This window comes from Myotis davidii, unplaced genomic scaffold (genome assembly GCF_000327345.1).
Source record: "Myotis davidii unplaced genomic scaffold, ASM32734v1 scaffold32, whole genome shotgun sequence".
In the NCBI taxonomy this organism is placed as follows: Eukaryota; Metazoa; Chordata; class Mammalia; order Chiroptera; family Vespertilionidae; genus Myotis; species Myotis davidii.
Genome location: NW_006286587.1, coordinates 2,695,924 through 2,711,834, shown reverse-complemented (window position 1 = coordinate 2,711,834; position 15,911 = coordinate 2,695,924). Strand labels below are relative to the sequence as shown.

The 15,911-nt window shown below is 44.3% G+C and overlaps 1 pseudogene; it reads right to left on the bottom strand.

The window, feature by feature from the left end:
• Positions 1–5,404: 5,404 nt before the first annotated feature.
• On the bottom strand, positions 5,405–6,830 carry LOC102767281 (annotated as a pseudogene).
• Positions 6,831–15,911: the final 9,081 nt, after the last annotated feature.

The following is a 15,911-nucleotide window of genomic DNA, read 5'->3' as shown; positions in this document are numbered from 1 at the left end:
GAGAGATAGAAGCATCAATAATGATGCTGCATGCCCCACCCTGGGGACCATGCCTGCAACCCAGGCATGTGCCCTGACTGGGAATCGAATCATGACCTCCTGGTTTATAGGTCGACACTCAAGCACTAAGCCATGCCAGCCTGGCCCAGTGTCTTCATTTTAACAAGATCCCAGGGGATGTGGGTATACATTAGCATTGTTTTATAAGAAATAGCACATTTCTTTCTTTGCCTTTTAATTTATGACATATCTTAAATATCCAAAGAAGTATAAGAATAATGCAGCAAATGCTTAGGAACCTACAGCTCACATATTACAAGTATTAGCATTTTGACAAATTTGCTTCAGATCTACTTTTTTCCCCTTAATAAAACATTAGATGTGGAGTTTCTTCCCACACCCACCCTCCTGCCCCCTTAGTTCTCTTCCCTTCCCTGGAGATAGCTGCTGCTATGAAGTTGGTATGTTTCATCCCCTGTACGTTATTTGCAACTTTATTACAAACTAGAGGCCTGATGCACGAAATTCGTGCAAGAGTAGGCCTTCCTTCCCCCGGCTGCCAGCACCAGCTTCCCTCTGGCACCCTGGACCTGGGCTTCCCTCGCAGCCCTGGCTTCATCCAGGTCGTCTTGTCTAATTAGCATACTATGCTTTTATTATTATAGATGGTAGAATCCATGAACACAGAATTGTTTTGTGTCATTTCATTTTACATAAATAGTATCATACCCTATGGCTCTTTCTGCGACTTGGCTATTTCACTCAGCATTGAGTCTTAAAGGTTTATTGGTGTTGATGTACATGGGCGGAGTTCCCTCATTTTCATAGCTGTGTAGAATTCCTTTGGTTGCATTTTGTGAAATGTTTCAGTTCTCCAATTGAGTGACAGTTAGGCTGTTCTCAATTTTTTGCTATTACAACAAAAAATTAAAGCTGAAATGGACATTTCAGTCTCTGTGCACATAGCTATTTCACAATTGCAGATACGTAGAAGGGGATTTTCTGAGTCACCTCATATTTAGATCTTCATTGGATATTGTCAATTGCTTTACAAAATGGTTGAGCCAATTTACTCCAGTCAACCATGTGTAAGCTTTCTTCTAGTTCAAATCCTCATCCACACTTGACTGTGTTCCTGTGACCAGGAATTGAACTGGTGACCTTTCAGTGCACAGGACGATGCTCAATCAACTGAGCCACATAGGCCAGGATTGTATAGGTGTTTTAGACACTGTGGGTGGCTAACCAAATACCTGTTCTAACCCTTTCTGTCTGGCTTACTTCTGATATAGATTTGGAATATCCAAACTGGTAGAGAATTTTTTAGTTTATTTGAGCCAACCTGACTATAATTGCCAGGAAGCAGGATCTCAAATGCTTTCAAGACCCGACAATATGCAGTTTTTAATGCATTTGGAATTTAGGAGGGAATATAGCAAAGATTAAATGAAGACCAGGAAAGCAATTATCCCACCAGAAGGGTCTGCTTCTGGGGGAACCCAAAAAAGAAGTCTAAGTGTTTTATAAAATGGTTGATGAATTTGAACTTATCACTTCCTTTTTTTCTGAATCTACTGAGGTGACCATATGGTGTTTGCTTCTTTAATCTGCAGTTAAGTAAACTATATTGCTATCTTCTAATGGTCCAATGAATGACATCTTTGTCTTCCTGGGATAAACACTCCTTGGTAATATTTGCTTTCAATGTTACTTCAATAACATTGCTGCAATTGGTTAGCTAAGAGTTTATTCATAATCGTTACATCTATATATAAGTGACACTGAGCTATCGCTTTTCTTCTTTCAATGACTGTCCTTTCTGGCTTGGAGTCAGGGTTACACTAGCAGTAGCTAGTGTCCAGCCTCTTACCCATTGTCGACTCTTGTTTCTTGGTTTGAGTAAGAGAGGTTTTCTGTTCCTTGAAGGTGATGAAAGTGCATATGAGGACATCTGGATGTGGCGAAGTAATCTGTGGCTAAAGTTTCTTAATCAAACTCAATTTCTTTAATGTATAGTAAGTCTAGTCAGATTTTTCATTTCATGACAAATTCTTGGTAACTGATGTTTTTCCAGGTAGCTACCTACTTTATCTCATTTTTCAAACATACAGTTTAACATACAGAGTTCAAAACTTCAGAAGGAGAACTGCCTCTCTGTCCTCCCTTGTCAGAGTTGGTCAAACATGGATAGGTGCAAAGAAAAAAAGATGCTTTTATTTGTTTCTGATGAGCCCCAACTTCAAGAAGACACAGGGCACCCTAGCCGGTTTGGCTCCATGGACAGAGCCTTGGCCTGCGAATCAAAGGGTCTCAGGTTCAATTCCGGTCGAGGGCATGTACCTTGGTTGCAGCTCCTCCCCAGCCCGGGCCCTGGTCTGGGCTCATGCAGGAGGCAAACAATAGATGTGTTTCTCTCACATCGATATTTCTCTCTGTCTTTCCCTCTCTCTTCCACTCTCCCTAAAAATCAATGGAAAAATATCCCCAGGTGATAATACATAAATTAATAAATAAGTACTTTTACTGATCTCAACTTCAGTTTTAAAAAAAGACATGGGGAAGAGCTACTGATTTCTCAAATACTCCTAGTTATACTCATTGTAACTTTTTTATTTTATTTTATTGATTTTTTACAGAGAGGAAGGGAGAGAGACAGAGAGTCAGAAACATCGACGAGAGAGAAACATCGATTAGCCGCCTCCCGCACACTCCCCACTGGGGATGTGCCCGCAACCCAGGTACATGCCCCCGACCGGAATCGAACCTGGGACCTTTCAGTCCGCAAGCCGACGCTCCATCCACTGAGCCAAACCGGCCTCGGCATCATTGTAACTTTTTAAAAGCTCACTAGATCACCTGGATGTTCTGAGTGTGTAGGAACAGGTGAACAGAGGTCCTCAGGCCGGGTAGGAACGCCAAGGGTGATTTCAGGCAAAGGTAACACTGCCTGGGTAGAGAGGAGGTTTTCCTAGCTGGGCTCAGAGATAAGGCAGAACGCTCACCTGGCACTACCTGGCACAGAGGCTGTGGCATGTGATGGAGACCTGGAGCCAGGTCAAGGAGGTAGAATTTTATCCTGGAGTTAGTTGGCCTTCTGCCTTTGGTCAAATGCATCATTTTGGAGAGAATTACAGGGAAGAGAGGAGGATGAGACAGACATTTTCTTGCTCTTTTTTTTTCCTCCCCAGAGGGAGGCCCTTTATTACAGGTGGGTCTGGGGGATGGGGGCGGGGGAGGTGATCTGACAGGCAGAGCCCCTTCTATTCACTACCTCTTCTTGCTACTTTTAAGCCCAGTTTCAAAGATTGCTCGGGGGCAAAGGAGAGATAAGGTCAGGAAGAGGCAGTAGGGGCAGTGTCCCCCAGAAGAGCTCAGTCTCAGGTATGAGCAGGATGTAGAAAGCCTGAAGCTAAGTGGAGGCTTTGGCTTGGGTTGTTGGGAGGAAAGGTTGGGAACGTGGCCTTGAACAAGAATGCCCAGGGGGTTTGGGAAATCCAGGCCTTTGCAGCTGTGTGACCTCCAGCAAGTTACTTAACTCCCAAAGTCTTGGAATACCAGACTGTGACCTCTGGTTTTCTTTTCTTTTCTTTCAAATATGTTTTTATTGATTTTTTTTAGGCGAAGAGGAAGGGAGAGGGATAGAGAGATAGAAACATTGATGGAAAAAAAAACAAAAGAAGCATTGCTGAAAGAGGAACATCATAGATCAGCTGCCTCCTGCACACCCCTTACTGGGGATGGAGCCAGCAACCGGGCTGTGTGCCCTAACCAGGAATCCAACCGTAACCTCCTGGTTCATAGGTTGATGCTCAACCACTGAGCCACACAGGCCAGGCTGATTTTTCAAGAGAAGCATGAAATCAAGCTTTCACAGTGAAACCTCCCAATTTAAGAAAAAATGTTTTGATTGATTTTTAGAGAGAGAGAAAGGGAGACAAAGAGAGAGCAAGACACAATGATGTGAGAGCATAACATTGATGGGCTGCCTCCTGCATGCATGCCCCCTACCCAGGATTGAGCCCAAAACCTGGGCATGTGCTCTGACCAGGAACGAAACAGCAACCAGGACAGTGCCCAACCAACTGAACCACACTAGCCAGGGCAAATCAAGTCTCCTGACTTTTTAATTTTTTATTCCAGCATCCAAAATCTGCCGGGGTTCTTGTTCCAGCATCTAGAAGGGTTCAGCAATCTGGAGAAGGCTGTGCATAGATTAAATAGGAGTGCAGACACGAAATATAATTTTGAAAGGCATTTGGGGGTCAGAGGAGCCTAGTTTAAAGGAAACTAAGATCTAAGATCTCCTCATCTCAGGACCCCATGATATATTTTTTTAACACAAATTGTCCTGAGGAGAGGCAGAGATATATGTACACTTCAAAGGGTCAGGGTTTGTATATAGAGGCATTGTCAGATTTGGGGGAATTAGCCTACAGCTGTTCAGGTGTTTGGCCAGTAGGAGGCAATAACATGTAGATTAAGATGCCCTGAGCTGACCTAACCGGTTTGGCTCAGTGGATAGAGCATCGGCCTGCAGACTGAAGCATTGTCAGAATGGGGGAATTAGCCTACAGCTGTTCAGGTGTTTGGCCAGTAGGAGGCAAGAACATGTAGATTAAGGTGCCCTTTAGCTGTCTGGCAGCCAACAATCAATTTAATGTGTCCTACTCAGGTTTGGGGAAATGCCATCAGCCTTTCCCAAATTCAGCCCTGCTGTCATGCTGGAATTGGTTTCCGGCAAAAATCTATACGTATTAAAAGGCTAAGAGACTGACTGACTGGTCAACCAGCCAACTGGCTGGGAGTTACGATGCAGGGGGCAGACGCTCAACGCAGGAGCTGCTGAGGGACAGCAAGTTTGCAGAGTGCCCTCTCACACTCTGGGACCCCTTGGGGGATATAGGAGAGCTGGTTTCGGCCAATCCCTGCAGGTCAGGCCGAGGGATCTCACCTGCCAAAGAGACCCCACCCACTCTGCAGACACCCTTCGAGCCATGGTGCTGCCCCAGGTGTGACCAGCTGGGGAGGGACCACGGGAGGTTGGCTCCAGGGCATGTCCAGCCAGTCTTGCCCAGTCCCGCCCCACCAGCCACCTTCTAATTAATTTCCTTTCAATGTGCACGAATTTGTGCACCGGGCCACTAGTCTTTTTGTTTTTTAATATATTTTATTGATTTTTTACAGAGAGGAGGGGAAAGGGATAGAGAGTTAGAAACATCGATGAGAGAGAAACATCGATCAGCTGACTCTTGCAGGCCCCCTCATGGGGATGTGCCCGTAACCAAGGTACATGCCCTTGACCGGAATCGAACCTGGGATCCCTGAGTCTGCAGGCTGACGCTCTACCCACTGAGCCAAACCGGTTAGGGCCCACTAATCTTTTTAATAAAAACTTAATAAAAGGTTAGTTTTTGTAGCCTTGGCTGGTTTATAGGGCTCTAGAAGGCCTTGAACTTCTGTCCCTTGGAGCACAGGTAGGATTTGATGTGGTTGTGAGAGGCTCCTGGGACCTTCCGGAAATGCCTGTGCATCTCTCAGCCTTTGTGAGGACCAAACAGCAGGATCGTGCCACTGTCCTTGGGGGAGTCCAGGGCCAGACTGCCCAAGGTGAGAATCTTGCCCTGGCCTTGAGAATGCAGCTCCAGGTGCAGCTCCTCAAAGGAATTGCACACACATTCAGTGTGGACGGGTCCTGCGTGCCCACGTTATTGGTTATAGTCCCTACAACCACAGAGGTTTTGCCTCCAGCCAGGAAGCTTCCTCTTTCGGATCATCTGGGAAAGGGACAGAGGCAGCTGGTTGGTGCAACTCATGAACAAACAACCTCTTCAGCGCTACTTGGCTGAAGGTGGGGTTGACTTATCTGGCTAGAAGCCTGTACAGTTTGACCAACAGCCTTAGGTGGATGTCCTGGCTCTAGGACTCCTCGCACCAGACTTTGGGTCATTGTTGTAGTGCATGTGGACTCATTCCCATGATGGCGCCTCCTGCTTCACCAGGTCAGGAAAGTGACCATCAATTTTAAAAATTGTGCTAAATTCTGAGAGAAGGATTTGGGTGCAAGTGGTTTGTTTGTGAAGTGAGCTTGGGCATGCGAGGAAGAGAGTGAGGAAGTGAGAGAGGGAAAGGAAGACAGCAAGAATGGGTGGGCCATCCCATCCATTACTACTGCGGGCTACTGCAGCCAAAGCCTGCTGAGAAACTCTGGGAACCAGCATAGAACGCCAACCCTGAGTTATCCCGCCAGAAGGGTGGGAGGGGAGCTGGAGTGTTAAGATACCGTCCTGGGTGGCAACAATTACCCCCAGGGTCTGTCGCCAGTGCTTCCAACAGTTTTCCCCTTTCAAGCCCTTAGGCACAGAACCACACTGGCTGGCAGGTGAGTCTGTAGGAACAAACTGAAAAGATAAGATCCGCCCTGACCGGTTTGGCTCAGTGGATAGATCGTCGCCCTGCCGGCTGAAGGGTCCCAGGTTCAATTCTGGCCAACGGCATGTACCTTGGTTTCGGGCACATCCCCAGTCGCGGGTATGCAAGAGGCAGCTGATCGATGTTTCTAACTCTATCCCCTTCCCTTCTTCTCTGTGAAAAATCAATAAGATATATTTAAAAAAAAAAAGATAAGATCCAAGGGATGCAGACATTTAATCTTTTCCACCATCTTGAGAAAGGTACTCATTATGGGACCTCAGGCAGTTACTTATCCTTTCTGAGCTTAGGTGTCTTATCTGTCATATAGGGACAATAATTGTGCCTATATCGGTTTGTTGTGAGAGTTAATCAAGAGTAACAATTGTAAAGTCTTTGGAACAATGAGTAAGTACCTCCATCACAGTAAAGTGCTCAATGAATGTTACTACCACTACTGTTATTTTTCACTATGATTATAATTGGCCCATTACACAGGTGAGATATCTGATGCCCAGGGAGGAAGATTTTGTGGTTGAAACAATTAAATAGTTAAGCCCTGGCCAGTTGCTCAGTGGTTAGGGCTTTGGCCCCCAGACCAAAAGGTTTCGGGTTCAATTCCTGATCAAGGGCACGTACCTCAGTTGCAGGCTTATTCCCCAGCCCAGGTCAGGGCATGGGCACATGTGGGAGGCAACCAATTGAGGTGTCTCTCACATTGCTGTTTCTCTCTCTCTCCCCCTCCTCTGTCCGTCCCTTCCACTCTCCCTCCAAAGATCAATGGGAAAAATATTCTCAGGTGAGAATTTTAAAAATAATAATTAAATAGTTAAAAGAAACTGGCATGGACATTCCATGTCTTCCAAGCTCACATAGCTGGGTTTTTCCAGTCTGGAGGGATGATAGACTGCCGCTTTTTTTCATGCCTGTCCTCATTGCCATAGCATAAATTTATCAGTCACATCCAGACTTTTTTTTTTTATCACTTTCTTCTTCTTCTTCTCTCTCTCTTTTTAATTCTCACCTGAGGATATTTTTTCCATTGATATTTAGAGAGTGGAAGGGAGGGAGGGAGAGAGAAAAGCATCAATGTGAGAGACATTGATTGGTTGCCTCCCTCATGGGCCCTGATCTGAGCCGAGGGATCAAACCTGCAACCCAGGTATGTGCTCTTGACCAGGAATAGAATCCGCGACCCTTCGATCTGCTGGCCAATGCTCTAACCACTGAGCATCCAGCTAGGGTTATACTCTTTAGAGGACTGTCCTACATCTCTATGGGCCACGGGAACTGCTCTGCCCACAAGAAAGGTTAGGAGCTTATTTCTTGGCTGACAAGTGCTGGAGCATGAGCACCCTGCTCCCTTGTCTTGAGTAGGAACCAACTTGGAGCTATAATTTATGTGCCAGCCCTCCCCTATGGGATCAGGCTAAGGCCTCAAATCACCCCTGTCTTAGGTCCTGTTCCTTTCTTATTCTGTTTCCCCCACTGCCTTAACAATTTCTCCTGGGAGCCGTTCCTTCATAAATCACTTGGAAACAAACTTATCTGAGGTCTGCTTCTGGGAAATCTGATCAGAGATATTGGTTCTTAAGAATGATATACAAGGCTCTCAGGAGGTTGGTCTGATCTCTTTCTTTAGTTTCCTGGTGCTTGACATCTGTGAATGAATCACGCCTGTATAGTCTTGTGGATTGCCTGGAGAAGAGAAAATCTGACTGCCAAGTGAGACATCACACTGTAGGTGAGCCAAGAAACTCAAGGGAATGGAGCAGGGGCTAACAGTTAGCCACTAACCTGAGAGCAGGTGGGAAGAAGTGACCAAAGAGAGAAGGGCAATGTGAAGATTTAAGCACAAACATCAGAACTTAAAATCCAACAAAGATACTAAAAGTCACTGGTAATCCTACCATCCATAGAAAATTACTATAAATATTGATATTGTATGATATTCCTACTAGAGGCCCAGCACGCGATTGAAATCACGCGAGGAGGCGCCCCCCTCCCTCCTGCTGTGCGAGGAGGCTGACTTGTGCTCCAGGCTCCCTTTGCCCCCTGCCTGTGTCCACTCTGGGCCGCCGGAGCCGCCCTGCTGGCTTGGACAGGCCCCGCTGTGTCTGTCTCCGTCTCTGCACACCTCCCACCGGGGACGTACCCGCCACCAAGGTACATGCCCTTGACCGGAATCGAACCTGGGACCATTCAGTCCACAGGCCAACACTCTATCCACTGAGCCAACCAGTCAGGGCGCTTTCAGAAATTTTTGCCGATTTGAGAGGCAAAACACCAAGAGGAATGAGGAGAATTCCCCCCTCCTATACTTTAGTTCTTCTGGCAGACTGAACTAATACTAAAATAAAATTGACACAAGGCTAGATTAACAGGAAGAAAAAAAACACGCAATTTAATGTGTGCACACAGCAGAATAGCAATAGGATGTTTAGGTTATAAAATGAGGTTCAAAGAAATTATTGACGTAGGCATCCTTTTATACTTTTAAAACAAAGAACAATAAATTTGTGAGAAATTGACAGGACAAAGAAAGTTAGTGCCCATTAGAAAGGAATCTAAGCAAGGTTTAGGTCTAGGCAGTAAATTAGTAAAGGAGGTACAAGGTTTGTTTATACAAGCTTTTTTAGACTGGATTTAAAAAAACTCTTGGGATAAGGTTATCTTTCAGCCCCCAGGACCAGGGAGAAACCCTGTCACACAGAATTATTTTCTGCATTTCCAGAGTCAGAGTTCATCCTGCTCCCACTGCTTCTCCATTGATTTTAATTCAAAGAACCAATATGCCATTGGAGCATTTCTTGGGCCCTGACAACGGAAGATTGTGGTGTGTGTGTGTGTGTGTGTGTGTGTGTATTATTGATTTCAGAAAGGCTGGAGAGGGGGAGAGAGAGAGAAACATCAATGATGAGAGAGAATCATTGATTCCTACTCTGTACGTCCTACATTGGGGATCAAGCCCACAACCCAGGCATGTGCCCTTGACTGGAATTGAAGCTGGGACCCTTCAGTCTGCAGGCCGATGCTGTATCCACTAAGCCAAACTAGCCAGGACTGTTGTGTGTGTGATTTTTTTTTTTTAATTTTTAGAGAGAAAGAGGAAGGGAGAGACTAACATGGATTTTTTTGTTCTACTTATTTATGCATTCATTGGTTGTTTTTGGTTGTTTCTTGTATGTGCCCTGACTGGGGATTGAACCCACAACCTTGGCCTATCAGGACAACCCTCTAACCAACTGAGCTATCCAGCCAGAGCCTATTGTGTTGTTATTTTTTTGCAGAGATCTTTTTTTTAAATATATATTTTATTGATTTTTTACAGAGAGGAAGGGAGAGGGATAGAGAGTTAGAGACATCCATGAGAGAGAAACATCGATCAGCTGCCTCCTGCACACCCCCGACTGGGGATATGCCTGCAACCAAGGTACATGCCCTTGACCGGAATCGAACCTGGGACCCTTCACTCCGCAGGCCGCTACTCTATCCACTGAGCCAAACTGGTTAGGGCGCCTATTGTGTTTTGATTTACATTTCCTTATGATCAGTATTTGTCATGATAAAAATTAGAGATTATAAAAATGTTGTATCTTAATTATTTTTATCACTTAAGAAATCTGTATTTAAATATCTAATTGTGGACTCTATTTTTATGCCCTGAGTAAGCAGATAAGCTTTTCCACATATACCTTCTGTTTATAGAAACCAAGTAGAAAAGACACTGTGGGGGACAAACAGGACAGTTAGCAGCTTGGGGACAGCATTTTGACATGTGGTGACAGAAGATTACTCTAGCAGAGAATGTCCTAAGAGGCTGTCCAATTGTCCAAAGGAGTGCCTGCAGAACAGTGGCGAGACAACCCCCAAAGGCAGCCATCAGCATTTTCTAACATGGAATTCCACATCTCGGTATTTTGGATCTAGATTCTAGAATAAACTTTTTATTAAAAGAAAATCAGGCCTGGCCTGTGTAGCTCAGTGGTTGAGCATCAACCTATGAACCAGGAGGTCAAAGTTTGATTTTGGGTCAGGGCACATGCCTGGGTTGTGGGCTTGAGTCCCAGTGTGTAGCATGCAGGAGATCGCCAATCAATGATTCTCTCTCTCTCTCTCTCTCTCTCACCATTGATCTTTCTCTCTCTCTCTCCCTCTCCCTTCTTCTCTGAAATCAATAAAAATATATTTAAAAAAAGAAAATCAGAACAAACAAATAAATATAGATCTCACCTATCCAGAGATTGAACACGATGCTAAATGTCTCAGGAGTCTTTTCCCATGGAAGAACTACTTGTCCTGAGTTGATGGAGGTTCAGTTAATTCATGTTCTCCCCATCTTCTCTTTTCCATTCATTAAACAAAAATATTCTATCAAAAACCTACCATGTGTTCTCTGGCTGGTGTGTGGCTCAGTGGATTGGAGCATCATCCCGTGTACCAAAAGGTTGTGGATTTGATTCCTGGTCAGAGCACATACTTAGGTTTTGGGTTTGATCCCCGGTCCGGGAATATAGGAGGCAACCAATTGCTGTTTCTGGCAGAGGATTAAAAAACAAAACAAAAAACGCCACCATGTGCAAAAATGAGTGTAGGTCTGATAGGGTTGCTGGATTTAGCAAATAAAAATACAGGAAGCCCAGTTAAATGTGAATTTCAGATAAATAATAACCAATTTTTAGCATAGTATAGTATGTCCCCAATATATATGGCACTCTAGTTAGAATGACTCCTGCTTGTGTATTCTTTCCATTTCCTTGAGAAGATAAGTATCTTCTGATGCTTATCTGAGGCTGTTCTGAGAACCACATTAAAATGAAATGCAATCCTTATACAAATGACTTGCACAAGGATGTTTGTTGCATATTGTAATAAATGGTGGTATTTGTGCAATGGAACACTGTGCAGAATGAACTACTGCCTGGCTGCGTTGAACATCCTCCTATGCATGGTCCCTGGTTCAATTCCCAGTCAGGGCACATGCCCAGGTTGCAGGCTTAATCCCCCAATTAGAGGGTATGTTTCTCTCTCATCATTGATGTTTCTATCTCTCTCCCTTGGCTTTCCTCTCTAAAAATAAATGAGGGGATTAAAAAACAAAAAACAAAAAAAAATAAAGAATGAACTACTGCCATTTGCCAAGACACAGATGACTATCAGACATAATGTTGGGTGAAAGCAGCTAACTCAAAGAGCGTATGTTGTATGATTCTGTGTATACAGAGTTAAAAAAAACATGCTCTCCGGTTTGGCTCAGTAAATAGAATGTTGGCCTACGGACTGAAGGTCTTGGCTTTGATTTCGGTCAAGAGCACAAATCTCAGTTGCAGGCACCATCTTGGCCCCCTGGTGGGGGCCTTGCCAGAGACAACCCATCGATGTGTCTCTCTCACATTGATGTTTCTCTGTCTTTCTGTCTCTCTTCCTCCCTTTCTCTCTCTCAAAAAACAAAAACAAAAACAAAGGCAAAAAATAAACAAATAAATAAGCTTGGCTGGTGTGGCTCAGTGGTTGAATCTATGAAGTAGACGGTCACGGTTCAATTCCTAGTGAGGGCACGTGCCCAGGGTTGGAGTGCAGGAGGCAGCCGATTGTTGTTTCTCTCTCATCAATGTTTCTATCTCTCTCTCTTTTCCTTCCTTCCTCTCTCTCTCAAAAAAATAGAAAACATTAAAAAAACTAAAATGGGCAAAACTCACTGATGGTGATAGAATAGTGGTTTCCATAAGAGGTGGGTAATGATGGGCAGAGGGCACAGAAACTTTCCGGGGGGTCTGGAGATATGTATATTTGGATCTGGGTAGTAGTTACACAGGTGCGCCCATATGTAAAAATTCATCAACCAACACCTTAGTGCATTTTATTGTAATATATTATACCTTCGTTTGAAAAAAGAGTCTAACCTCTCTCAGACCAACATCTCCAGTTTTCTCTAGGCCGGTTTTGTGCATGAACCCATTTTTGCATCATGATTTTCATTTTCATTTTATGTACATGACTCCCATGTACATAACTCTAGTGCCTTTATCTTGGATGAGTACAAATTCTTTTTTTTTTTTAGAGAGAGAGAAAGAGAAAGGGAGGAGAGAAAGAAACACAGAGAGAAACACTGATTTGTTGTTGTTCCTATTCATGCATTCACTGGTTGCTTCTTGAATGTGCCCTGACCAGAGATCAAACCCACAACCTTGGTGTATCAGGATGACACTCTAACCTACTGAGCTACCCAGCCAGGGCCTGCTGAGTACACATTCTTAAGGGGTGTGTTATTGCTGGAGTGTCCCCATCATCTATGGAGATGATGTTCTATGTCCTCTTCGCCTGCTGTCCTCTCCTGCCTAAATGGGTTTCCTGTGCTGGAGGAGCCCCCTGGCACTCATTCCTGAGCCTTTGCTCGTCTCTGTCTATACTCCCTCCCAAATGATCCTATTGAGTCCATTGGCTTTAAATATCACCCAGTACTGATGATTCCCATGTACACAACTCCAGCCCAGTCCTCCTCCCATATACATCAGTCAGGTCTCAGTAATCCAATTGTTTCCCCTGGGGACATCACAAGTTGTAAGTCTCTGTCCTAGACTGTCCCCCTCCTGAACTCTCCTCCATCCATCCCCTGGATGGAGAGGTCCCTCATTTACCTGGCTGCCCAAGCTCCAACCTTGATTCCTTCCTTTCCTTCATCTCCATATATAGTCCATTAGCAAGCCCTTTATGTTTATCTTCACAGGATACTTTGACTCTGCCCTTTGTCTTCATTTCCACTGCTCTTCCCCTAGGCCAATCCCATGTTTTCCACCTGAATTATGTAACTCTTCCTGTGCTATTTGCTTTACCCTTGGCCCCTCCATTGGGAACATCACAGGTTGAAGTCCACAGGGGAGTGGAGTGATCCTCTTACGACTTCCTGTCATAATGAGGACTGCTCTATCTGGTCCTCTCATGACCTTTTCTTCAACCTCATCTCATATTATGTTCCCACTTTCCAATGACACCAACTGTTTTTCAGTTTCTCAAATGTGACATATTCTTTCCTGCCTCAAGACTTTTGTGCTTACAGTTTCTTCTTTTTCGAATGATCTTTTCCCAGCTCCTTTTATAACTGCTTCTTCAAGTCTCAGCAATGGTGTTCCCTCTTAGTCCTTCTTTACCACCTTACCTGAGATGCCTGCCCCCCCAGATCAGTCAGCACCTTTTATTTTTCCTGTTTAGCACTTACAGCTGTGTGAATTCAACAGTCACCCCAAGAGATGCTTCTACAGTATGCAGATTGTTTGAGCTAAAGGCAACTTTAGCTGAGGGCTCCACTCCCTGGCTCTCCCTTAACTACCTAGATGAACTTGAATCAGGGACCTTTTCCATAATAAGAGATTATCAGAAATAACTTCTTTTGACCTATCTATAGGAAAGAACAAACTTTTATTTACTAAGCATCTGCTCCTCTTTTCACCCTGCAATGATCCTTTCAAGCCCCCAAGGTATCAAGATACCTCACCTCATCCCTAGCTCAGGATGTCTTAATACCCATGTTCCATTTTTATTTCTGAAGCTCTCTTGCATATGGGATCTCTGACTCTCTCATGTAAGCAGGGTTCCCATACATATGTATGTATTAAAATTGGTTATTTTCTCTTGCTAATCTGTCTGAATTCTATTTGATTATTAGACCAGCCAGATAATCCTTGAGGGTATAGAAAATTTTGTTCTCCCCCAAAACCACAAATATAATTATTATTTTAAAAAATATGTTTTCCCTAGCCAGTTTGGTTCAGTGGATAGAGTGTCAGCCTGCAGACTAAAGGGTCCTGGGTTCGATTCCGGTCAGGGGCACATGCCCGGGTTGTGGGCTTGAGCCTCAATAGGGGGCATGCAGGAGGCAGCCAGTCAATAATTCTCTCTCAACATTGATGCTTCTATCTCTTTATCCCTCTCCCTTTGTCTCTCTCTAAAAATCAATAAACATATTTTTAATATATTTTTATTGATATCAGAGAGGAAGGGAGAGAGAGATAGAAACATGAATGATGAGAGAGAATCATTGATTGGCTGCCTCCCGCATGCCCCCACCAGGGATCGAGCCCGCAACCCCACACGTGCCCTGACTGGTAATCGAACTGTGACTTCTTGGTTCCTCAAGAATGTTGATGCTCAACCACTGAGCCACGCCACCCGGGATATAATTATTTTTTACTTGTTTATTTACTAGATGCCATTTTATGTCTTACAACACAGGCCCACTGAGCACTTGGAGCCCAGTCAAATACTGGGGGATACAAATATTTGTCTTTTGTTCCCCCATACTTACTAGTATGCCAGCTCTATGGGGGCAGGTGAGGTGAATTTCTTACCCACATTTTGTCATTGGCGTCTAGACCTGTGCCTGCCAGGCAGCATGTGACCAGTAAAGAGAGGCTGTGCTAATATCAGAAGAGAGCAGCCAACAGTCTGGGCTCAAAGACCTGCATTTCAAGTGACCTTACATAATCGGAGGCCTTATCTAAAACAAAGAGAATGAAGTTTTTTTTTTTAAAATATATTTTATTGATTTTTTACAGAGAGGAAGGGAGAGAGATAGAGAGTTAGAAACATCGATGAGAGAGAAACATCGATCAGCTGCCTCCTGCACATCTCCTACTGGGGATGTGCCCGCAACCCAGGTACATGCCCTTGACCGGAATCGAACCTGGGACCTTTCAGTCTGCAGGCCGACACTCTATCCACTGAGCCAAACCGGTTTCGGCGAGAATGAAGTTTAATGCAGACAGAGCACAAACATAGTCTAGGGGAAGATTGAATATGTGATATTATGGCTTAAAGCAAGTTGGGGTTTAGTCCTACAACTAGATTGGGCCTATTATACTAATACCTCATATGTGTAAAGCACAATAAGAACAATTCCAGGAAGCAAGTTCACAATAATTATATTATTTAATCCTCACACTCACCTATGTGGTAGACGGGGCAGACAGAACTATCTTGAGTTGGCATATTAGGAGTCCTACCTGGAGATTGTGAAGTAATTTCTCCAAGGTCACCCAGCAAAGCAGAGATGGGGTAGAGCATTCTATGTCTTTCTTCCAAGGCTCCATGAGTTGTATGATACACTTGTTCTAGGACCAAAGGGATATTCAAAATTAAATCTTTGCTCAGTGGATAGAGTGTCAGCTGCTTACTGAAGGGTCTCAGGTTCCATTCCTGGTCAAGAATAGGTATCTGGCCCAGCCAGTGTAGCTCAGTGGTTGAGCATCAACCTATGAACCAGGAGGTCATGGTTTGGTTCCCGGTCAGGGCACATGCCCGGGTTGTGGGCTCCCTTCCACTCTCCCTTCCTCTCTGAAATCAATAAGAATATATTATTTAAAAAAAGAAAAGAAAGAGCCATACCTGGATTGCAGGTTCAATCCCCAGCCCTAGTTGAGGCACCTGTGGGAAACAACCAATCAATGTGATCACATCGATGTTTCCCTCCCTCCCCTCCACTCTCTCTAAAAATCAATGGAAAAAAT